The 25,585-nt window shown below is 47.3% G+C and overlaps 1 protein-coding gene across 1 annotated transcript in view; it reads left to right on the forward strand.

Moving 5' to 3' along the window:
- The first annotated feature begins 10,936 nt into the window (after nt 1-10,936).
- grik5 (glutamate receptor, ionotropic, kainate 5) overlaps nt 10,937-25,585 on the forward strand; it is a 55,957-nt gene continuing 41,308 nt past the window's right edge. The window contains exon 1 of the mRNA XM_061237175.1: nt 10,937-12,364. The gene's annotated coding sequence lies outside the window, so the exon portion shown is untranslated. The remainder of the gene's footprint in view (nt 12,365-25,585) is intronic.

Raw genomic sequence — 25,585 nt, forward strand, 5'->3', positions numbered from 1 at the left:
GTCCATTGTCTACCAGGTCATTTGCCATTGCTGAGCTCACCAGTGCTTTCTTCCTTTCTCACGGTGCATCAAGTCATTGGTTTCGACTCACACTGGTCTGGCTGTCTCTGAACAACTTACTCAGATTTTTCTTTGTTCTCACGTTGAACAACTACAGCAGCAGATGCGAATGTCAATTCCAGGCCTAGAATCGTCTCTAGACCTTCTGTTTCTTGTGCATGAACTAATGATACAAGAGCATACAGCTGGCCAAGAAACAGCTGAGCAGCCCATTGTCCAATTACTTCTGTTCCTCCAAAGATTGGGGGTGGGTGGGGGACTACAGATTACCCAATATGGATATAAATGCCCTCAAATGAATGCTGAGTGCATGTTAACCTCAAAACAGCAAAGATTGTGTCACTGTCCAGATATTTTCGTGCTTACACACGATATGACAGGTTTGGTCTGTTTTAGAGGTACAGTTGGTAATTCTGGACTCCTAACGATCAAGAGAGGAATTGCAGCAACAAACACCCTCAAACCACAACATGCACTGTTTTGGAAAGTTGACAGTGACAAACACGACAGAGCCTGCCGTCTTTTCGTAGTGTTTTAGTAAGAAAACGTTGAAAACGACTTTGTTTTGTCTTTTAAGTTTTCACTTTAGCTAACCAACTATATTATGAGCAAGCAACTTACTTGGCTATGGAACTAGCTGGCTATATGACTAAGATCTGATAGTATACCACAGACCATGCAACTACGACTTACAGTTTGAGACGGCTAACTACGCATGATTCAACACGTAAAGAGATAAAAAGGAACGTGTAGCTGCCCAAATTGCCCTCCAGACAATCTATCACTGAAATTCTGTATACTATTGCTTATTATACACACAAACAATCAGAATGAACCCCCACCCATTGGCTGTGGCCAATGCGCTTGAATTATTGAACAGCTGTGCAATGTTTTGGTACAAAGTGACGGCCCGTCAACTGTATATATCTAAACCTGAATTCAAGGACTATAAACACAGGCAGAGGGTGAGTCAGCATGTCAGTGAGCCGTGTTCAACGATAGGAAGAGATTTACAATGGTCTTGTAACAATGTTTTAACACAAAAATCTTACCCACCGTTCCCTTTAAATGTCGCCGTTCTCCTCTGATTTTTTTTTCTGCCAGCTGAAAATATGTGGTTGTGTCACAGACAGTCCCAGTGGTCGCTGAGGACTGCAGGTCACTTAATTTCAGCTCTGACAAAGTGATGATTAAAATAACCACGGGTATTTCCAGCCAAAGCAGTCTGAATATTTCGTCATGCCCAGCCAGTGATGGGCCGAATAGCTTTTGGGGACATATTTTGCAGTTAATTGCTTCCTTTTTCTTGCTTGTTTACATAAGCCCATACTAGCCTGCACAGACCAGAAATGCACCGAAATTAAAACGCCACTGGAAATAAATATGCTTGTGCTCACAGCTCAAAAGAACAGCTCAAGCTAGGTTTTGAAACAGCTGGTAGCTGGTTGACTAGTTGAACCAGCTCCATACTCAACATGGTTTGACCAGCCCCAGCTATCCATTGAAACAGCTGGTGGCTGGTATTTCAAGCTGGTCCCAGCTGGATTTTACACCAGGGCTTTGCCTGATTAAGGTTAAAAAAGAAAAAAGAAAAACAAAAGAATAACATCCTGTATATTCAGTTCTAAGGCACTTTTATTCAAGCCTTTGTTGCATGAACGTGTTAGAAATGCACTAGACCTATGCGACACCTTCTTGGCGAGCTCATTTGCTTTCTATTATGATAATGCTGCTTCGCCTCTAAAGGGCACAACGTTGGGTTCAGTATATTACCCAGAAGCTTTGGCGGTATACAGTTCCTCCCTAATTGGGAGTGAAATTACTACGATGCGGTGTGCTGTGGAATGGATGCATCTCATTGTGTACTGGCTGCATCTGCTTCATAATACACAGCCCAGTAATCTTAAGGAATCGCAATGTTGCCATACTGCGGAAGCAAGAAGGCTTCATCGTCTGTTTCCGAATTATTGAGCTGCCTTTAAACCACACTCTGTACTTATGCCAAATGAAGTAAAGCTACATTATGCGCTTTTACGGCCTGCGCTCGCACCGTCTGCGAGAATGTAAGTCACTTTTTTAACCTTTGGAAAGACATTCTCTTTAAAAATGAAAGCGCTGCCAAGTCTCCAAACTCCTTTTTACGTAGCCAGTATGTAAGAGCACTTAACCTGAATTGCTTCAGTAAATATTCAGCTGTATAAAGGAATGCTGTAAAAAGTTACGCAAGGTGCTTCTGATGTGAGCATCTGCTAAATGGCGGTAATGTAATGTAATGAGAAAAGAAATCGAGACAAACGCTGACTGAGTTCAGGCCTCTGGGCTGTCTGCTTGTCCGCCGCGGGGCCCCGGACGTGTGGGCATCACTCTTAACTCGTAAACCTCCCCTGCATTGGTCCTCCTCCAAGTTGACATCATGCATCCAATGGAGAATTAGCGCGCAATTATTGTGATGGCACACTAGCTGCGCTAATCCTGCTTTTACCCGTGGCCTGGTCTCTGAATCCCAGCTGGCCCACTGAGGCCTGGGGAGATCTCCGAAGCCCGAAAGCATGGGATTGATGCGCTCGAAAAAAGGCATGAATGTGGAAAATCGGGAAAGCCCAGCGCACACTAGCCTCGCCCTGCCCTGCCACGGCTCCTGGACTGTGCCTATTGAGCCCTTTTCTCTAAGTGCCGCCCTCCCCCTCCTTACTGGCGGCAGCTGAGAAAAGTTTCAGCCCGACTGTGATCTCGATATTTACTCCCAACCTGAGCGCGTATCTTTCCGTGAGGGCAAAAGGCCCTATTCCTCACCGCGATCTGTTGTGTTGAAAATGATTAAGATCTAAGTAGGATATCCAAGGCAGTGACACATTAATAATGTCTCAAATTAAGCGCGATGACAAAGAACAACTTGAGCTTAAATGTGCTCGCCGGTATCCCCTCGGGGTTCCTGTTTGTCTCAGTAATGTTTGTTATCCTGCACGCGATCTGTCAACACGCAGTTCTGAGGAGAGAAGCTCTGGCTGGTTTATCACGGGGCATGACGAACAGGACGGCACACCAATTAGACGGCGGTCGTGACGGTATTCTGCTCAGAAGCAATCCTCCGTGTCTGAGTATCAGGGAGCACACACCTGTAGTGCAGTATAATGAGAGAACATGGGCAGTTAATAACGGCGAGTTTCTCAGGTCCTCCATTTTAATAGTATTCTCCACGTGGCGCTGTGTGCTTCTAATTGGGCCCAGTGTCTGTGGTCTGCAGCATAGCGGCGCATACGCAACACGTTCGGAGGTAAGTGTCAGAGTCCATTGTCGTCGTCGTGGCTACAGAACCTTGGCAGAACAAGATGTTATACAATCTGCGGCAAGGTAAAGTGCTTTTTTTTTTTTTTTTTTTAGATTTTTTTTTTTTTTTTTTTAGATTTTTTTTTTTTTTTTTTAATATGCAGCCTTCAATTCAACGGAGCGCTTAATATAATAACCAGCAAGAGCTGCTGGAAAAGCGTATCCCTTACGAATCCCGGTTTTTTAGTTTCCGTGGAATTAAGTTCTTTAACCCAGAGAGGAAGTGGTTGTGATGAGTTTTGTTTGGTAAGTTACAGAGCTCCCGAACTATCGTCGACAAAGGAACCCCAGGGGCCTTTTGGAAAAAAATAAATAAATAAAAATGATCTTGAATATATATTGATTGATTCTACCTTAATTACGTAAATACATTTTGTACAGAATGTAAAATCAACAAAAAGAAATGGTATTTTGATAGCATTGACTGGGTATTACTGTGATAAATAGAATGTATTGCATTTATATACTTACAGATCCACAGAGTATGATATAATATTTTAGACATGCCTGTGCGTTGAATTGCCACTGCACTTGACTGTGATTGGTGCTGGAGTAACCTGGGGGCAGTTAGCAGATTTATAGAAGGGGCTTTACTCTGCCGGAGAGAGGGTTATCATTTTTAGGGGCCCTGAGAATTTGGGATCCCATGGTTTAGTACATTGTAGGATGGCTGTCCAGATATTCCCCCTCTCAGCATTTATCTGGCCACCTCAGTTGTCATGAGATTTTGGTGGCTTTCTATTAGGCAGTTGACTCAGTTTGTCCTCAATATATTTCTCAATGGCTGAAAACCTTGCGTACAAAAACAATCCCTCTGTCTCTTGAACATAAAATACCTGTAAAGTCTTGTATTGCTTATTCGTTTTAATGTGCTAAGACTCCAAAAATCATGTCAGTGCGTTGAACTAAGATGTAGGCATACAATTTTACAATCACTGGTGGTTAATTGTTCAGTTATGTTAATATATTCAGTGCCATCATTTCAAGTCTCTCTCTCTCTCTCTCTCTCTCTCTTTCTCTCTCACACACACACGCTCTCCCTCATCCTCTCTCTCACCCACTCTGTCTCTCTGACTGAGAATCTTAATTGGTTTATTGGCATGAATTACATCAGTGTATATATTGCCAAGGCTTATTAAGTGTTGATAAATCACTCCCCTCCCCTCTCTTTTTTAAATTGATCCTCGTGTAATCAGCTTCTGTATTTCAGCGCCTGTCTCTGATCTGAATTGCCAAAGGAGATTTCTTTGATGTACACATATCTGACTGTTTTTCTCTTTGACCTCCATTTAGTTCGTTCACTATTGTTCTAGTCACCCGTTTTCCCACTTTAATTCTCTCCATCTTTTATCCTCTCTCTTTCTGTCCTCCTGCCCCTCTCCCTCTCTTCCCCCTGCGGTCTGTGTCTCTTGCTTTGCTGAGGTGGCTATACCTGCCGTGACTTTGACAAAGCGTTCTCCCTCTGTGTAATGTGTGAGGGTGTGTGCCTGTGTGTCTGCCTAGGTTTGTGTGTGCATCTGGATGTGTGTGTTCCTGTGTGTGTGCGTCTAGGTGTGTGTGTTTGCCTAAGTGCGTATGTGTGTGTGCCTGTGTGTGTTCGCCTGTGTGTGTTTGCCCAGGTGTGTGTGTGCATGCATGTGTGTGTGCCTGTGTGTGTCCGTGCGTGCGTGTGTGTGTGTGTGTGTGTGTGCGTGTTTGTGGATGCACACTTTCAGTTCCCAGAAAATATGCTTTAGGGAGCATGTTTAATTTCTCAGAGTATGTGCCAGCAGCTGCCTGGTGAGGTTGTGTTGTGAGGTTACACATCACACTCATGTACGTGTGCGCGCGTGTGTGCGTGTGCGTGTGTTTGTGCACACGTGTGTGTGTGTGTTTGTATGCGCACGTGTGTGTGTGTGTGTGTGTGTGTGTGTGCATGTGTGTGTATGCTGGGTGTCCACACCGTGCTGTACTCCCCATGTGTTGCCGGGCACCGCTCTTCCTGTCGCACCCAGATGCTCCGCCCTCAACTTCCCCTCTCTTCTCCCCTTTCTACCCCTTCCTCTTTTGTTCACCTTGTTTCTCCCTGTGTGTGTGTCTCCCTCTCTCACGCACACACTCGCTCTCTCTCGCACTCCCCCTCCCTCTCTCTCTCTCCCCCCTCCCTCCCTCTCTCTCTCTCTCTCTCTCTCTCTCTCTCTCTCACTCATTGATAGTGGAGCCTATGCGCCTGGAATACTGAGTAGCTGATCATTATTCTACAAGCCAGGCGCAGTGCTTGGGCTGAATGTCAATTTCTCCCTCCCTCACTCCCTCCCTCCCTCCCTCCCTCTCTCTCCCTCACTCCCTCTCTCTCTCTACACCTCTCTCCCTGTCTCTCTCTCTCCCTTACTCCCTCTCTCTCCGTCCCTCCCTCCCTCTCTACCTATCTCCCTGTCTCTCTCCCTCCCTCCCTCTCTCTCTCTCCCTCCCTCTCTCTCTCTCTCCCCCTCTCCATCTCTCCGCGTTGCCGGCTCTGCCTCTTTCCCCCGCTGTGGTTAGTGCAGGAGCGGCACTGAGACGCCCAGCGAGTCGGGGGGGGGGGGTGGTGAGAGGGGCGAGAGGAAGCCAAACTCGTCCAGACGGAGCTGAAGGTGCCGCCCGGGTTTACTGCAGGAACGTTGGGCTGCTGCTGACACCTGCTCGTCACCGCGTGCGTGCGTGTGTGTGTGTGTGCGCGTGTGTCTGCCTGCGTAAAATGTCCATCTGTGAACCTTCATACAGTCACGTGCCAGCATGTGTTTGTGCCGTGCGTATGTATGTTACGTTTGCATCCCAGTGCTACAGTAAAAAAAATCTACCATATGTGTGAGAGAGAGAGAGAGAGAGAGAGAGGGGGGGGGGGGGGGGGGGGGGGGATGCCAGCCAGCAGCTGTTGCATGTGTATGTGCAGGAGAGGACGGGACTTGTAGAGGTGTAGAGGAGGAATCAGAGTGGAGGAGTGGGGGCATTACGCACTTTGGTCTGCTGCTGTAGCCTATCCACTCAAGAGGTTTGATGTGTTGTGTGTTCAGAGATGCTCTTCTGCATACCACTGTCGTAATGTGTGGTTGTTTGTGCTACAGTCACCTTCCTGTCAGCTTTGACCAGTCTGGCCCTTCTCCACTGGCGTCTCTCATTAACAAGGCGTTTCTGTCTGAAGAACTGCTGCTCACTGGATGTTTTCAGTTTTTCGCACCATTCTCTGCAAACTCTAGAGACTGTTGCGCGTGAAAATCCCAGGAGATCAGCAGTTTCCGATATATTCAAACCACCCTGTCTAGCACCAACACTCATTCCACGGTCAAAGTCACTTAGAAAACAAATGTCTTCCCCAGTCTGACATTTGGTCCGAACAACAGCTGAACCTCTCGACCACGTCTGCATGCTTTTACGCGTTTAGTCGCCGCCACATGATTGGGCCGATTGAATATTGGCGTTAAGAAGCGGGTGTACAGGTCTGCCTGATGCAGTGCTCAGTGAGTGTAGGCCCTACGCTGAACATCGCGCGCACTGGGAGCCGCTGCAGACGGTGCCTGGAGCAGGGCTGTGGTCTGAGAGACGGAGCTGAGGAATCCCTGCGGACATCGGCTCTGGGTCACCAGCAGCCCCCCGCCCTCTCCCTCGCCCTGCTCTCCTTCTGAACACCCACCCTCTTCCTTTAGCTCTCCGCCGCTGCTATTACATATGCTGTGTGTCTGCCTCTCCTCTTTTCCTGTCGCTCGTTTTCTCAGATTTCTGCTTTTGTATGAGTGCAGTGTGTGGGTAAATAGTAAATTATTGATAGCTTTTTGTGTGCTTGATGTGTGTGTGTGTGTGTGTGTGTGTACACGTGTGTGGTCTATACTCTTTACTGACATTACACTGGGTATTTTTGCGTGACTGGGAAGATTAAATGTGCTTCCAATTAAAGAATTAAAATGTGTTCTCTGTGGATGTTTCCACTATACTTTCAACAATGATACCAAATCTGTGGCCAAATATCGGAAAGGATATTGGGTAATCCGGCAGTTGAACACAATCTTTAAAAAAAAGTTTCATTCTGGTAGCCCTTTATTTTACAGCTTGTCAATTACAGTATTTGAGTATTTGCTGGGTAAAGACCAGCTACTTATGTGTAATTATTAGGTAACTATTATGAAATGGGCTGTAAAATGTATTTTCATAGTACTAGACAAGTTTCATAGCACATACCTTTGAAAACAAAACAGTTGTCTAATAATTACACAAGTAGCTGTATTTATCCGGTAAATGCTAGGTAATTAACAGGCTGTAAAACAATGAGTTAGCTGTGTGGTGATTTAAATGCAGGCGTTTTTATGTGACTATAGTTAAAAATAGCAAAGTGCCCACTAAATCAGCAGAAAGCCCTTTTAATTCCCTGTGAATGCTCGTAGGTGCTTGGTGCTTCATAGCTCTGCCCCCCCCATCCGCACGAAGCCCCTCTGTCCGGATCTCCCGTTCCCCGGCCTGGGCTTCAGTGTGCGACCGTGTCATTGCGTGTCAGCATGCGTGTCAGCGTGCGTGTGTGCTCCTGAGACTGCGTTTGTCACCCGGTGACTGTAGCCCTGTCGAGGCTTGTCAAGGCCGTTGATTCTGAGAGTGAGAAGTGCGCGAGTCTGTGTTATTACTTTGTGTGCTCTTTTTAACTGATACCTCCCAGACTGACAGAGGGAGGATAGGACTGGGGCAGTTGATATTTGTCTTTGAGGAAATCAGAGAGAGAGAGAGAGAGAGGAAGGGAGGGAGGGAGAGATAGAGGAGTGGGCGGTAGAAACGGGGGGGGGGGGATAGGGTAGGAGGGAATAGAGAGAGAGAGAGAGAGAGAGAGGAGGGAGTGCTGATTGGATTGGAGAGAGAGCTGAAGAGGTATGGAGATAAAATTGAGCAAGGAGAGAGAGAGAGAGAGAGAGAGAGAGAGCGCGCGCAAGAGAGAATGAATGCAGTTTGCAGTCCTGCTCTGTGGAATTACAGCAAGGCGAATTTGTCGGGACCAAAAACCAGGGGGAAGGAAGCAAGTGAGCGCGGAGAGGAGCAGCGTGCGGGCATTCGCTGAAGCGCTGAATTCTGCTCTGTGAAGACGGGGGCAGGAGAACGGAGAGGAGGGGGGCTCCTTCCTGATTTTCACCGTCTCCTAGCCGGGGATCGGCCTGCGGAAGTCCCATGTCACTGCAACTGCGTTTCATTGTGAGTGTGTGCGTGTGTCTGCGTGTGTGTGTGTTTGTGTGTGTGTGTGTGCGCGCGCGTGCGTTCGTGTTCGCCGCGTGACGGTGTAGCCGTTCCTGCCCGCCGGCATTTGTGCATTAATGTGTTGTTGGTTTTTTTGGGGGGTGTAGGTGGGGAGGGGGTGGGGAGGGGGGGGGGGGGGCGGAGTAGAAGGGGTTGACTGTTTTTGTTCTTTCAGGAGCGGTGTTTCACCGTCTCCCGACCTGGCTGTGTGCTGGGCTCTTTGTAGTCGCTGCTTCCCGGTGTCGGTGCGTGCTCATAATAACCATCCTATTGGTATTCCAGCGACAGATCCCGGGATCTCTCCGGCTCCCGCAGAGGATAAAATCACAGTGCCGGGATTGTGCTTGCCTGTGGAGTGGGAACTGAAATGGGTGAGTGTCTCCCTCTCTCTCTCTCTCTCTCTCTCCCCCCCTACCCCCCCTCTCCCTTCCCCCCCCTCTCTCTCTCTCTCTCTTTCTCTCTCTCTCTTTCTTCACAATCAAACTGCATCTGTTTCTCCTCCTGTACACCCGTGTCCATCCCAACATCAATCCGTTTCTTCTCTCCCCTCTTCTCTCCCCTCCTTTCATTCTGTTTCATACACCATCACCAGGACCGTTTACCGCCCGCCGCCAGAGAACACTTCTCATAGCTCTTCCACAAGAGTGATGAAAGTGCCGGAGTTGAATTTGTTGCTGTCGCTCACCTGTTTTGCTCAATCTCTCTCTCTCTCTCTCTCTCTCCCTCTCTCCCTCTCTCTCTCTCTCTCTCTCTCTCTCTGTCAGCCCCCCCCCCCAAATCTCCATCACAGTCTCGGCTCTCACCGCATTAAATTTTTAATTAAGCTTAAAAAAAGAAAAATCATTGTCGAATCATTTAATTTCAACAGCAGCCGTGGAATATCACGCCCACAGACTACAGACTAGACCTGCTATTTGTATTCGGCACTTTCACGCCTAATCAATCTCGCCAGGACAGCGTGTGCGTGTTGTGACAGAGACGTGGAGGCGATAGGGTGAGAGTTAACGGGTCAGCCATCGACCGGGGGGTCGTTCCGCGACCAGACACGCACGCATGCTGTGTCATGCGCCGGGACCCACTGTTCCTCCTGGAGATTACAGCCGCACGCACGTTCTTACGCCCTGACTCCTCCACACACCTCAGACGCACCGACACTGACACACCGGTCGGAATGCCTCCCCTCTAATTCCACGGGCGACCGCTGGTTGGGTGAAATCAACTTTCTACCTTAACAGAGTCTGAATGGTTTTAGCTTGTTTTTAGTTCAGCCCGGCCCAGCCCGATATCGACAGCTGCCGGAGACACACGCACAATCCGGTGTCTGTATGTCTGGAGTGGCAGACTGACGCGCAGACAGACGGGGCGCAGGCGTTTCTTTGCCCCAGTTCCTTCTCTTCAGTCTCTGCCTGAGGAAAGGAACGGAGGGAGAACAAGTGGGGACGAGAAAGAGTGGGCCGACATTTTAATTGTCGTGGGCTGGAGAAAAGGGGGAGGCAGTTGTTTTTTCCAAAAGGGGGGGAGGGGGAGGGGGTGCTGTCACCAGTAGACTTGGAGAGCGTGAGTGATCGGGGGGGGAAGAGACAGGAGCGACGAGACGGAGGAGAGCATGACAGAGTGAGGCGGGCAGAAGCTAGACTCCGCCGGGGAAAATGACAGCAGGAATGACACCCACGACAAGCGGGACTGACAGAGACGTGACCGCGCTGACGGTTAGCTTCGCGCTAACGGTTAGCTTCCTTCCCCTTCCGCAGGGTCCCGGCCTCCTCGCACCGCCTGTCCGTCCGGGTGCCGCTTCCTCCCACGCCAAGGGCCACACTTCCCGCCATGGGGCCACACCTGTACCCTCCAGCTCCCTCAGACCTCGCGCTAACGTGCTAAACCCCCCCCCCCCCCAGAGCGGGGCCGAACAGTTCGGATTTGGGAGACGTCCGCGTTGGTTTGGTCAACGGTGCGCTCATCCAGAGGGAGATTGGGATCTGGTGACCGTGGGTTTCTTCGTGATAAAGACTCAACAGTTTGCAGTCCACCTGTTGGTGTGAGCTTGGAGCCCAGTTCAGCCTGCAGGGCGTGGGGCCAGCGGAGGCTTTTGGCCAGAGGCACCTGTGGACGCTCTTGCTTTGGGTCATCTGCCAAAAACCTGGGAGTTCAAACCTGCGGCACGCCAGGGGCTCCAAGAAAGAGGCCCAGTCCACAGCTTGACTCTACCTTCATCTGAGAGCTCATGTTTGGGTTGCCCCCTCAAAATGGGGCTGACTTGAGGGACGTACAAATGTAAGACGTCTCCGTTAGAGACCCCAGTGGATTCTGGGGAAAAAAACTGGATTTCTCAACCGGATTTTTTGCCAATATCGTCTGCCTTTTTAAAAAAAGATATATATTCTGCTATTTTTGGGGATTTTCCTTTTTGAGCAGACTGGGGTGTGTGTATTTCTCGCTTGCCAAATCACTTCTAGATCCTCATTTCATCTGCTTTTTATTTTTTAATCCACCAGAGCTACTGAGTCAGAGTATACATCGCTGCAAAATTCAGTCCTCCAGATACTGCCCAGATAAAGAGAGACGGAGAACAGCACAGGGATACGAAGAGACAAATCATTTGAAAGAGAGATAGTGCTTCAGAGTTGGCGACAGAGGGAGCAAATCGAGGGAAAAGGAGGAGATAGAGGAACAGGTGGGGGAGAGAGTAAACGAGAGGTAGATCACCAAATTTACCCCTAGGCCTCAATTTTTTTTCTTCTTCTTTGTCTTGGATTCCTCCCTCCTTAAGAGAGAGGGGTGGAGGGAAATGAGAGGGAGGGACGGTAGGGGCACTTGGATTGGGCCGAGGGGGCAGTAAGACCAACAGGAGGGTAACAGAGTGTCTGAGTGGTGCGGTGAGCTCCTGCGTGTCTACGCACTCAGCAGGCTTCGACAGTCCGGGCAGGGGAGACGCGCCGTAGTCTGGAGTAACGCCGTTCGCTGCCGGAGGTATAGGTCACCACCGCAATCAGGGCTAATTAGGAGGATTTGATTGCGTCCCTCAGTACATCGTGTCAGCTACCGACGCCCGCCGCAAATCTTTGTGGGAGCTCCGCGCCGTAGAGGGAGCAGGGCTGAGGGAGGCGGAGGACAGGCGGAGGGAAAACACGCCTTGAAAGCCTTTTTCATTTTCATTGTGTTTTATTTTCCCCTTCACCCGGTCGTCTCGAAAAACAAGATCGTTTTTTAAGAGTCGCCTTCAGCTGAGGGAGAGAGGCCTTCAGACATCAGAGAGAGAGAGAGAGAGGGAGAGAGAGAGACGGATAGACAGGGGAGGCCTCCTGGATTGAATCGGTTATTTTTACATTTTTCTCCTCTCTTTTATTTTGTGATCTGTCAGGGGCTCTGTCCCCCAATTCTCTCTGTTAAAGGGAGAGAGAGACAGAGAGAAAGAGACCCTCACTCCCTTTCTCTCCCTCCCTTTCTCTCTTTTTCTTATATGGTGGCTACAGACTTTTTTGTACCTTCATATGTGATTTTTTTTCTTTTTTCTCACAAAGGAATATCGTTTCACTAGAGGTCAAACACTGCAATTTTATACCAGTCCCCCAAACTCTGAAAGTACCTGCTCCAGGTCTGCACCCAACATCGAACCCCCCCAAAATCTCACCCTCCTCCCTGGACATTTCATAACCTCCCCCCTCCAGTGGATTCTGTTTACATGTGAACCTGAGCTGGACTGACTACTTCACCGACCTGGGGAAAACAGAACAACTGTCATCTGATTCATTCTGTGAGTATCCCTTTTATTTCTGCCAACTCCTTTGTCTGGATGCACATATGGTGTGTGTGTGTGTTCATGTATATCTGCAAGCCTGTACGTGTGTGTGTGAGTCTTTCTGCACATATGGTGAAGTGTGTGTGTTGTTCTATAGTTTGGATGCAAGCCAGAAAGGTGGAAGGTAATGGCTGTGTGTGCATATGTGTGAGTTTGTATGCGGGTATACGTGAGTGTGTATATGCGTGTCGGTGTGTGTCTGTGTGTGTGAGTGTGTATGTGCGTGTGTGTGTGTGTGTGAGTATATATGTACATGTGCGAGTGTGTATGTGCATGCGTGTGTGTGTGTAAGTGTGTGTATATGTGTGTATGTGCATGCGTGTGTGTGTGTGTGTGTGTGTGTATGTGCGTGTGTGTATGTGCATGTGTGTGTGTGTGTGTGCGTGTGTGTATGTGCATGCGTGTGTGTGTGAGTGTGTGTGTGTGAGTGTGTGTGTGACTGTGTGTGTATGTGTGCGTGTGCGAGTGTGCGAGTGTGTGTGTGTGTATGTGTGTGTGTGTGTGTGTGAGTGTGTGTGTGTGTGTGTGTGTGAGTGTGTGAGTGTGTGTGTGTGTGTGTGTGTGAGTGTGTGAGTGTGTGAGTGTGTGAGTGTGTGTGTGTGTATGTGTGAGTGTGAGTGTGAGTGTGAGTGTGAGTGCGTGTGCGCGTGTGTGAGTGTGTGGTTATCACAGTGGGATCATTGTGCTCCAGCTCCTGTACTTGCATATGAGCTCATATTTATAATATTTGGCCAAAGGCTTTGGTTGCGTCACCATGGCGTCCCCAGGTATGATCTCCGTGGGCATGACAGAAAGCTGCTTTAGCGCTGTAACTAACACAGCAGGGGAGTGCCAGGCAGCGCTCACAGCCATGCCTGAACACAGCAGCCCACAGCTGCCCACAGATCCCCACTCATCCCAGCCCTCAGCCTCTCACGGATAGCACCTTCAAGCAGACCCACTGAACTGTGGATAACACCATTACACAAACTAGCGCTTCTGGCTTGTGAGATAAACTCTTTTAGGGGGAGAGGGGCGTACAGAACACAGAGCTCAGTGCGGGTTGCAGGCCCGGGAGAATTACGATGACTAATAATAAGATTACGGGGAAAGTGCCGTGATAATGTCTTCCAGTGTCATATAATAACTGGATAAGGAATGAACTTTAGAAAGGTTGTTTAATCCAGCGCGGGTCATTATTTTTACCCTGTGAAAAATGTTGTGGGGTCACTGTTCAAATTTTTCTGTGTTTCCTGGCTGTAGGTAAACCTACAGGGATATTTTCTCTGCGAGAACAAATTTATTTTTTTGCGTTTTACAGTTCATCTAACCGCTCTATGTGATCGGGTGAAAAATGAGAAGCATTTTAAAATGAAGAATATCAAACGAGTGCATGAGGTTCAGTCGCTGTCCAACTACGCTCAAGCCCTGGGTTTGTGTCCTCGCCCGAGCACGCTAAACGTGCGGTCGATAAGCGCAACGGTGCACTGTACCATACGCCCTGGATGAACTGGCCTTTTCTTAAAGGAGAAAGCAGCGTAGAGGCCACGCGCGACCTCAGCCGCGCAGCGAGGGCGAACAGCGGGGCCTTGTTACGCAGCACAGTAATTAAGGGCGCAGCGGAGACCTCCCAGTTCAACCTGCGAGCACCGCGCGCCTCCTTCGCCGTTTCTGGCGTGCGGACGATCGGACGGCGGGCGACCGGGTCTCCGCCGGCGTGAGGCGGAGCGCTGGAGAGCGCTCTCCGTGGTTTAACCGCGCCGAGACGCCGCGTTCGCCCAGCTGAGTGTTCCTGACGCAGGCCGGCAGGAGGCTCGTCGTAGGGGCCGTGTTTCATCCTCCTGACACCCCTTTCCCCATCATTCTCTCCCCCCGTCATTCTCTCCCCCCCCCCCTCTCCCCCCATCATTCTTCTCCCCCGGCGCTTTGTAATGACGGCTCCAAACGGGGCTTGTGTTTGATACCGTAATTACGGCGGGGGCCGGGAGACACGGCCGGCACTGCCTCGTGGGCAGCGAGTATGAATAAGGAAACCGTTACATCACATCAGAGCGGGGCCTGAGAGGCGGCTGTGCCCCGGTGTTTACATCGCTGACTCACCGCCCGTCTCTCAGAGACCTGGAGGCCAGGGCGCGGTGCCGCCCGTCCGCTGGGGTCCGGGTCTCGGGTCGTCTTGGTCCTGATCTCGTTGGTTAGACTATCGGTGAACCGGCTCGTCTATCATATTGTCGTCCGTGACCGCAATTACATCATCAACTGAGACCACCCCCCTCTCTCTATCTCTCGCTCTCTATCTCTATCTCCATCTTCTTTATTTTGCTCTGTACTCCAGAATTTAACATTTGTAAGCAAACGATTCTCATGCGGTTAAAACACAGTTGTATTACATCATTGTTTTTTTTTTTTTACATTTTGGTTTCAATATGTGGAAAATATATCAATTTTATACATAGTCCCATTTTATGACTCCGTAGTATTTGGGGCAAATGGCTTCGCAGGTGTTTCTAGTGCAGGTACAGTATAAGAGAGCGTCTAGATTCTAGCCTTTTCATATCCTTTGGAGTCTGTTCTTGCCGTTTCACAATACAAAGCAGAGTTAAGGAAGTCAAGGAAGCTATTAAGAGGCTGAGAAATTTGGAAAAAAAGAAGAAGAACAGAGAAATAGAACAAACATATCAAAATAACATAATTAACCATGTGTGAATTGTGTGATTACCTCCCTAAAATGCATCTAAAACAGCCAACTAAAGAGAATGGAAGCTCTCTGCATGTGTATAAATACGAGCTCTACAGACTATTGGCTGCTCAGCTGGTTCTTGGCCAGCTGTGTGTTGCTGCATCATTAGTTCATGCACAAGAATGTTAACAGAAGGTCTCGAGTTGATTCTAGGAGTCGCATTTGCATTTGGAGCCTGTTGCTGTTGTCTCTCAACCTGATGACCACAACGGTGTCAACACTACCGAAGGAGGCAGTCCTGAGGGCGAGCTGAAGGACTTGAAATGAAAACTCAATGAAATATTCATAAGAACAACTTTAATTCCTACACGAATCACCCAATATGGATGTAAACACCCTTGAATAAAGGCTGATAGTCTGCACTTTAACCTCATGATCATTGTTAAATTTCAGATCTAATGTGCTGGAGGCACAACACTGTCCAAATACCTACAGGCTCCACTCTATAGCTACATGCCTCCATGCATTCCTTTGCCATCTTAGCTTTTTATGGACCCTGAAAAAAAATTCAATATCTGGGTGAACTATGTTAGCATCAGTGTTTAAACCATAACAAGTTTATACAGCAAGAATTCAGAAAGAATTTGTGATAAAAGTCAGCTAGCCATCTTTTATTATTTCTGATTTATGTAATCTAAACTCCATAATCTGGGTTGGTATAGTCTTCCCTCTATTTTACTGCACTGTCTTCTTTATTGCACTGCACTGTCTTCTCCGAAAAAGGCCAAAGCCGGGTGCAGGTTTTTGTTTTATCCCAGATGAACAAATGAACTCACGACAGTCTTCAATCAAGACCTCGATAAGAACATTCAGGTGTCTCAGCGGCACAAAAAACCGCACCCGCATTGGCCCTTCCCGGGAGAAGACTGGAGCACTGAGCGGGAGTGGATTTAGAGATGTGAAATAAGGATGCAGCAGAGGGCCGGGGACCTGGTGAATTGTGGGACTGGTGATAAAGTGACGGTAAAGAGGAGCGGAGTGGTTAATGCAGTGCTAAGTACTAAACGAGTAAAACTTATGGGGCGGGCAGCTGCTGCCGGAGAGCTAGAGCAAACTGGAGCAGCTCAATCTGAGCTCGTAGCGCATGATTTACAACGACAATATGGAAAAACATCTCGACTGCCTACTTGACTGGAGCGTTAACGTGCCACCGCGTAGACTCACTCACATTGGCGTTCATTCAGTCTGCGGCCCGCAGTGCAGCCTGCTCTGGGGTCTGTTCGAAGCCTCCCTGTCCGTTATCTGGTGCGAAGGGTTTTGGCGTGGTGCATACATACATACGTACGAAGACCACGTCGAGTTTGACGTCTGCTGATGCATTGTGGGTATGACGAGCGGGTCGGTGCCTTGCATGGCAGCCAGTCGCCGTCGGTGTGTGAGTGTGAGTGTGAATGGGTGAATGAGAAGCATCAACTGTACAGTGCTTCGGATAAAGGCGCTATATAAATGCACGACCATGACTAGGCTGCAGTGGCGGAGCATGCTTTCGGATTTAAATGTGTCCTTGCATCATGCGTTCGTACTCGTCACTGATAAAAACGCAGCGACAGATTTTCCAAAATACTAAATGCCGAGTGACATTCACATTTTCCAAAAGCATAGGGAGCTGTACAGAGAGACATTAAATAGTGCATAATGGGTATTGTAGTCTGGGCTCACTGTCCAATCAGAGTAGCCTAATGCGGTGTGTTGAGCACAGTGCGAAACGCATTGAGCGTCACGGTTTTACTGAGCGCACGTTCGACCTCGTCAGTGGAAGCCGGCGAGCGCGTGAGGGAGGCGGCTGCTCCGGTCGCGGATTACACGCATCGCCCGCGGGAAACGCATCGATTTATTGGGAGGATTTCTGTGTGCGATAAAGATGACGGCGATACGCATTCCGCCTGAACGCGTTGTGGCAGGGACGGAAAGAATCGTTAGATCCGTGCTGTGCTTAAAGGGGCAGTTCACCCAGAAAATCTAATCGAGTTACAGTATGTTTCCACTGATTCTGAGTAGTATCCGTCCATCCAGATAGTTTTGCTGAAATGTGATGAGTTTTCTAGATATGTTCGCTGCAGCTTACCCTGATAAAACAGACCTCACTGGTCATCTGCGTGTGGCTTCAAAGCCCCAAAAATGTACATTTGAAAAATTCAACAGCAATGGCTCAGCAGGATTATATTTGCAGACAGTTGAATTTTTAAAATGTACATTTTTGGGGCTTTGAAGCCACACGAAGATGGATCCGCTAGGTCCATTTTATCAGGTTGAGCTGTGGCGAATATCTAGAAAACTCATCGCATTTCAGGGAAACTATGTAGATGGACAGATTCTGTGCCTTAAAATGAATTGCAGCCTTTCACACAAGCCTTAATGGTGGAGTTTGCTCACTGAGTGTATATCATACTAGCACTGTGTTTGCTGCTAACAATTGTTTTTTTAAGAAATGTTTCTAAGATAATGACGTGTTATGGTACTCCTGCCTCAACTGAACGCTATTCTAAGACCCTCTGGAATAAGCGTGGCAGTGAAATGAAGAGAATTGCCTTTTTAATAGTATGTTTGGTTACATTCTTTCTCAGTTAATCTTGACTCTTTCAGTCATCTTCAATGAGAAGAAATTAGAAATGTTACTTATACTCAGATGCTTATTTTTTTAACTTATAAAATAGTTGTAAGCGCAACTTAAAATTGCTTCGAAGAATCTTTTTCGAGTTAAACCCACTGCTACCAGTTGGCGTTCACAGTCATTTCAGTTGACCCGGGAGCATTCATCTCAATAAAGACGGTTGATGAAAATCAATGGATGGCCTTATTCATGTGAGAGCAAAGGATCTGCTGGAACAATTTCCCCTTTTCTCCAGCGGTGGTGGGGATAATGGAAAATGATGGACCCTGATGATAATCATTGCCCAACAGAGAAATGGGTCAGGCAGGTTGACTTGCGATGGAGAGCCATAGGGCAGGAGGACCCTTACTGAGTCCTGGGAGAGAGCCGCGATGTGGCACGCAGATAATGTGCGGATTTCTCACGCCGACCCCAATGTACATCCTGCTGAGATGTCTGTCAAGCCCCAGTGGGGCCTGCCCTGGCAGGAAACCACAGCGGGGGGGTGGAGGGATTCAGGGGGGGGGCGGTGAGCGAGTGCATCGATTAGCCCTCACGATGAATGGCTAAGAGTGCCTCGGTCAGCCCGTTCACACCTAATCCTAAAATAAAGGTGCGTGGTTGCGGGTAATCATATGTTCTCACAGGAAAAAGGAAAAAAAACTGGCAGGTTTGGAGCTACAGATGTAATTTACAAGCTCTTGCAAGAGCACCTCTGGAATGTTCCAGCCGGACAAGCCTTTGAAGTGCTCCGTATTGGCATATCATAAATAAACATGGGCTGTGTTTGCTTTCCAGCAAAAGGAGCAAGGCGTGACACGCTGCATTGACTGGGGAAGTATTTGGGGAGCTTTTGACTGCAGATAGGGTTACAGAGGATGCTGCATCCAACGGTGTGCTAGATTTCATTAACGTCAATTTCCTTAAAGTACACACGCGGAGGTTAAATGCTTTATCCAGAACGGGCGTATCTAAATTGCTCCACTCATACAGATAACTTTAGAGTCAATTTCAATTTGCATCATTAATCTTTAATTGATAAATTGAAAATGAATCAGTTGCACTTTTCACTCTCTGAAGATAAACAGATCTAGCTTCAGGCCATCACTGAAAAATTAAGTTAGCAAATACTGTATACCTTGTTGGCATCTCGCTGAAACGCTATTATTTATTAATGCTTTCTACTTAACTAGTAACACATTCCATATTTATAGCTGAATGACAGCCAAGGCGGGAGAGATATTGCCTTAACACATTGATGGGTGTAAGTATGAACAAGCTGGCCATTACCCTTATTACAAAACACAGTCTACGAGCAGGGATGCCCATATGAATACCGTCTATAACAAAATGCGGGCAAAAATTGTTCAGTGTTACGATGTACCAAATGTAAACAAAACGTCCCAATTACCACGTAATATTAACTTAACGCACTCCTCCAACAGAAGTCATGTTATGCTCATTCGACAATTTCAGAAATATCCTGCAGCATAAAGATATGAAGATAAATCCAGGTTTGGTTTTCGAAGCTCGTTTCCTGGTCTCGCTGAGAGACGTTACTCTCCAGCGCCCATGCGGCTGGCTCCAGTATAGGCATTTCTGGCATGCCTTTCAATGTCAAGTCAATGGTGACAATATGGGAAAAGTACATGGTCAATCATTTTTTTCCTCAAAAATGTAGTCGCAAGAGGTATTTTTTCTTCATCAGATGTCTCCGCATTTGCCAATTTGTGAGGTTATTGTGTTATTAGGGCAATGTGCTTTAGTGAACAGGGACAGTTTGCGGTACGCTGTATCTCACTCTGAGGGGATGAGCCATAATTCCCCCTGAATATCTTGTGTTTACTCTCTGACTACAGCACCCTGCTGCCAGCCCATTCAGCGTGTGCTGCTGTGTTCTCTCCTGTTGCTATCACGGGCCACGCTGTTTCTTTTAAGCATAGAAAATATACATGTAAATACATACCATGTAAATGGTAAAATGGTAAATGGTTGGAATTTATATAGCGCCTTTATCCAAAGCGCTGTACAATTGATGCTTCTCATTCACCCATTCATACACACACTCACACACCGACAGCGATTGGCTGCCATGCAAGGCCCCGACCAGCTCGTCAGGAGCATTTGGGGGGTTAGGTGTCTTGCTCAGGGACACTTCGACACAGCCCGGGCGGGGGATCGAACCGGCAACCCTCCGACTGCCAGACGACTGCTCCTACTGCCTGAGCCATGTCGCCCCTGTATTTTCCATGTATTTTCCCATAACCACGTTGCCACCAAGTGGCTTACGTTTCACAGTGAAGCTGTGAATCTGCTTTGCTCTTTCGTCAAAATATTTCTCCCGGACATTCTCCCGCTGTCCGTATCCGTGTCTCCGTCTCCTCTCTGTCCCTGTCCCTTTGTTTTGATCTCCATTTGATCTTTCAGCCGTTTCTATTCGCCTCATGTCCCCGCCTCGTGTCCGATCTTCTCCGTCTCCCACCATCTCTGCATTCGTGTCTTCTCTCTCCTCTCTCTGATGCTACAGCTCTCTGACCACTGTCCCCGTCTTTCTGTTTCTGCGTCACCCCCTCTAATTCTCTCTCTCTCTCTCTCTCTCTCACTCTCCCTTTCATCCCTCAACAGTCCATTAGCATTTCCCTCATGAAGAGTCATTTGGGTGTAGTGCAGTAAATTGGAACACTAGCGTTGGCAACACACGGTTGAGGAAGTCTGCAGCTAACCGGCTGCTTCTGCGCACAGCATTCGCATTGTTAAGAACGCTTAGGCTTTTTGTACACACTCTAAGACTTCACACCTTTAAAAAAAAATTTTTTTTTTTTTTTTTTGCTCCCTAATATGCCATTGTCCACATTAACTGCTAACTCGGACCTGGGTTTAAGCCACTGCTCAGGGGCAAACGGCTAATGCGCTTTTAGCACAGGTCAGTTCCCTCGCCCCCGATAAGGGGCGCAGCGCTGCCCTGCTCAGCGCTGAAATGCCAGCGGAATAGCCTCCATTATGCTGGGCGGCCTCACGGTAAATACAGCGGGGCGGATGAGAGGGAGAGGCGGGGGTGCGGGTTGCCGTTGAGCGACCTTAGCATGCGATCGTGTTCGGCCGCGGTTGGCTCGCTCGCTCTTTGACCCGGGCCGAGGCGACGAGGCGACGGCTCGTACTCGGTTGTGTCGTCCGAAGGCGACGTTTTGGGGGACGCTGGACGGGAGGCCGGTGCCGTCTCCTCCCAGTTGCTGTGTGGCTGTGAGTCGCACCATTTCGGGGGGGGGGGGGGGGGTGAATACTGTAATATTTCAGACAGGTAGCCTGCTCAGTACTGCAAAGGCTACCACACATCCACAGTCAGGTGTGGCTACTGAACATGGTATTCGACCTGAACGCTAGGTCTAAAAGAGCAGCCCCTGCCCCCCTTTCATACACTCACCGAGCACTTTATTAGGAACATTTTTATTTTATTACTCCTACTTATTCATGCGGTTATCTAATCAGCCAATTGTGTGGCGGCAGTGCAATGCATACAATCATGTAGATACGGGTCAGGAGCTTCAGTTAATGTTCACATCAACCATCAGAAAATGTGATCTGAGTGACTTTGACCGTGGTTAGAGACCGCTGATCTCCTGGGATTTTCACACACACTAGTGTTTAGAGTTTGCAAAGAATGGTGCAAAAAAACAAAAAACAAAATCCAGTAAGCAGCAGACAAAAAAAATGCCTTGTTAATGAGAGAGGTGAGAGGAGAATGGCCAGACTGGTCTGAGCTGACAGGAAGGGGACATTACATTCCATTATTGGCATTTGGCAGACGCTCTTATCCAGAGTGACGTACAGTTGATTAGACTAAGCAGGAGACAATCCTCCCCTGGAGCAATGCAGGGTTAAGGGCCTTGCTCAAGGGCCCAACGGCTATGCGGATCTTATCGTGGCTACCGGGATTAGAACCACCAACCTTGCGTGTCCCAGTCATTTACCTTAACCACTACGCTACTACTGTGTAGTAACACAAATAACGCAAATAACCACACATTACAACAGTGGTATGCAGAAGAGCATCTCTGAGCACACAATGCATCATAACTCTAGGTGGAAAGGCTACAGCAGTAGAAGTAAAAAAAATAAGTCTAAAATACCTAATAAAGTGCTCACTGAGTGTATGTTTCTTTCCCCTCCCCTCATGTACTGCTCTTGATCCCCTTTCCCTGCGCAGCACATTGAAATTCACAGTTTTATTATTTATATTTTAGGAGATGAATTACATTCCAAAAGCATATCCCAATACAACAACTGGCCAGAAAACTCATTATTTTGGTTTACTTTGTGAACTACTTTGTTGTTCTAATAACAATTCCGAACAATATGTGCAGTGATTGCAGAGAGTGAGAAGAAGCGTGGTACAAACCCTTATTACTCCTGCCCAGTCTGTCTTTTTTAAAATAGCCTCTCGCTTTGTTGCCATCAACTCAACAAGAGAGTGAGTGTGTGTGTGTGTGTGTGTGTGTGTGTGTTAGAATGAGAGAGAGGGAGAAAGAGAGAGATTCAAAGGGAGAAAAACAAGCTTGAATTGACTCTTTTTTTTGTTTTTTTTGTCAAGCATGGTTCAGGCCAGGGCTACACAAAAGTAGAACAACTGCAACTGCCATGAACCATAAAAGCTACAGCATGAAAGATGTAGCTGTACTCCATTATCAGCACAAATATATTTCTCAAAATCTTACCTGTTCTTTCTGTGTCCTTCACATTTACTCAGAGAGAGTAAAAGAGAGAGGGAGTGAGAGAGGGAGAGTGAGAGAGAGAGATAATAGTGGACAGAGAAAACCTGCTTTACATCACTGCACTGAGTAAGATGTGCATGTGCACTCACCAAGCACTTTATTATTGACTTCTTTTTTTAGACTGCTGTAGCCTATCCACTTTGAGTTATGATGCGTTGTGTGTTCAGAGATGCTCTTCTGCAAACCACTGTTGTATTGTTGCATACACACATTTCATACCTTGCATACCTTCCTGTCAGCTCTGACCAGTCTGGCCATTCTCCTCTGACGTCTCTCATTAACAAGGCGTTTCTGTCTGCAGAACTGCTGCTCACTGGATTTTTTGCACCATTCTTTGCAAACTCTAGAGACTAGTGTGCATGAAAATCCCAGGAGATCAGCGGTTTCTGAGATACTCAAACCACCCTGTCTGCCACCAACTATTATTCCACGGTCAAACTCACTTAGATCACGTTTTTCCCCATTCTGATGGATGATGTGAACATTAACTGAAGCTCCTGACCCGTATCTACATGATTGTATGCATTGCACTGCCGCCACACAATTGGCTGATTAGCTAATCGCATGAATAAGTCGGTGTAATTAAGTAAAAATGTTCATAATAAAGTGTATATGAGCGGGGATAGCATGCTGTGCCGAGCCGGAGAGCAGGAGAGAGAGAACTGAGAGACAGAGTGAAGACAGGCAGGGGTGGAAGGGGTGGGGTTGGGGGTAGAGATGGGTGACAAGGGGTAGGACGCGCTGCGTCACCCAAAACAGAGGAGCATTTGGGGGGGGGGGGGGGGGGGTGTTTATGAGCCTAATTAAGGAGAGCCGCTGTGGTCCTGATCCAGGCTGCTGTGGCCTGTGGCGAGCTTGCACAGTGGAACACGATGTGCGGCTTGAACTGGACCCAGGAGGCACCGCGATTTACTGCCAGAACCGGGGCGGGCCGTAAAACCAGTCACCGCCCTCCCGGCCTACCGCGCGCTTAATAGTCCTACAGAGCCAGAGTTTTAAAGCCCAACCTCTTCCCGTCTCTGGCATACGGCAGCCTCTTAAAACAGATCCGCGCGCGATTAGACCCAGCGTTGCTAAGATCGCACCGACTTGTCCTGAAGCCGCCATCTATTTTCTAGCCTTCGCCTGCTTCTGTGTGTTGACCGGACGCGGCCAGGGCCCTTGCCGAACTAGCTTAATCGCGCCGTGTCTACCTGAAACGGACGCCCGAGCATTGTGATCCTTTAAGACAACATGTTAAAGAGTGTCGAGTACCGTAGAGCGTTAAACATGAATCCTGGTTTACAGTGCAGCGGAGGCTCCCTGTTATTTTGTGTTGAGAATGTTATTATGGTTAATTAAGCCTGATTAACATTAAATATTTACGTTAGAGGGTAATTAGTGATATTGAGGACGACTCCCTGGGACAAAGTTCCTTCAGGTTATCATAATTTGCTCACGGTTTGTGAATACATTGAACCATTGTCTTTAAGTGTATTTTGCCATCCAAACGCCAATAATTTGTTCTTTTTTTATTGCCTTTTGTACACTTATATTTCTCTGTTTTTCTTTTACTAAACACCAGAGGTGTGATTTGCAAAGCAATATAAATATCTGAGTTGCTTTATTTCAAATTAAAAAGGATCACGGGGCCATATACAGTAGTATCAAAAGGAAGATAATTCTTTGAACAGCTAGCTATGGAAAATTCACTATTGAAAGTATATTGCCGGAAGGGTGATGAAAACCAGCAGACGTACCACTTTCAGACTTAACAAAAAACCTCAACAAGGGTGGGAGGCATGAAATGAGCTTCAGATGAAATATAAAATTCATAGCAGCAGCTTTAAAAATTAAGCTGTACCTACTGCCCCATTTCATTATGGAGCCATTTTGTGTTCGTAAAAAGAGGTAGATACCACGGTTACATGAATGACCTTATCAAATTTATTAACGATAATAAAGTATATTTATTATACACTGAAATGTACTTTGTATTCAAATCATTAACTTCTGTTGTGGCTGCATTCAACCATTTTAAAATATGTTGATTAACCTACAGTAAATATTACATAACACAATAAACACATTTAGTGGTGGAGTATTTAGTATTGCTTATTTCATTTGTCACCCTTGATTAAGATGAGCAAAAAAGGCACTTAATAAATAACAACATGGGTAATGAGCAATATTGAATGTTCAAAATATTGGAAAATGATAGCATTGCACACTTATAGGAATTGTTGAAACAAAAAGATACTTTTCCATATAAGAAATGCGCAAATTAAGTGGTTAAGGTACATGACTGGGATGCGCAAGGTCGGTGGTTCGGTCCTTGGTGTAGCCACAATAAGATCCGCACAGCCGTTGGGCCCTTGAGCAGGGGCCTTAACCCTGCATTGCTCCAGGGGAGGATTTTCCCCTGCTTAGTCTAATCAACTGTACGTCGCTCTGGATAAGAGCGTCTGCCAAATGCCAATAATGTAATGTAATGATACAATGACACACACACAGCTGGCCAAGAAAGAGCCGAGCAGACAATTTACAATTACGACTGCTACCATAAAATGGGAGGGACTATGTATAAATGCCAAAATGGATCTTTCAGCAAGCCAATGATTCAAGTATGCCTCAAAATCAACAAATAAATGGTTGCCTAACTACAAAATGCCTGTTATACAGTAGCAGTCTCTGTCTCCTCTGTCTCTGATTCCAAAGTCAGGGACAGAGCTTCCCAGAGGTTTCAGGATCTTGAAAGAGGATTCAGGATCCTCTCCCCGTCCCTCCCTACCTCCCTGTGAACCTTAATTGTTGTCTTTCTGTGATTTACTTTTTTGTGTATTGGTATTTTTAGTTTGGCTAGGTAAGCAGTGTTTGGCGAGTTACGTTTGGTCACTTTTGCTTTGTTGTTTGTTTGTTTGTTTGTTAAAACTTCCCTCTTTGGTCTTTCTTATCCCTGGTTATGGGTATGCACTTTGTTGTACGTCGCTCTGGATAAGAGCGTCTGCCGAATGCCATTAATGTAATGTAATATAGAGGAATAATAACCTATATGATGATGGCCACTTATATTTTTGGGAAATAAAATGATTACTTTTGAGCTTTTCTCTGAAGAACAAATC

This window comes from Conger conger, chromosome 1, assembly GCF_963514075.1.
Source record: "Conger conger chromosome 1, fConCon1.1, whole genome shotgun sequence".
NCBI lineage: Eukaryota > Metazoa > Chordata > Actinopteri > Anguilliformes > Congridae > Conger > Conger conger.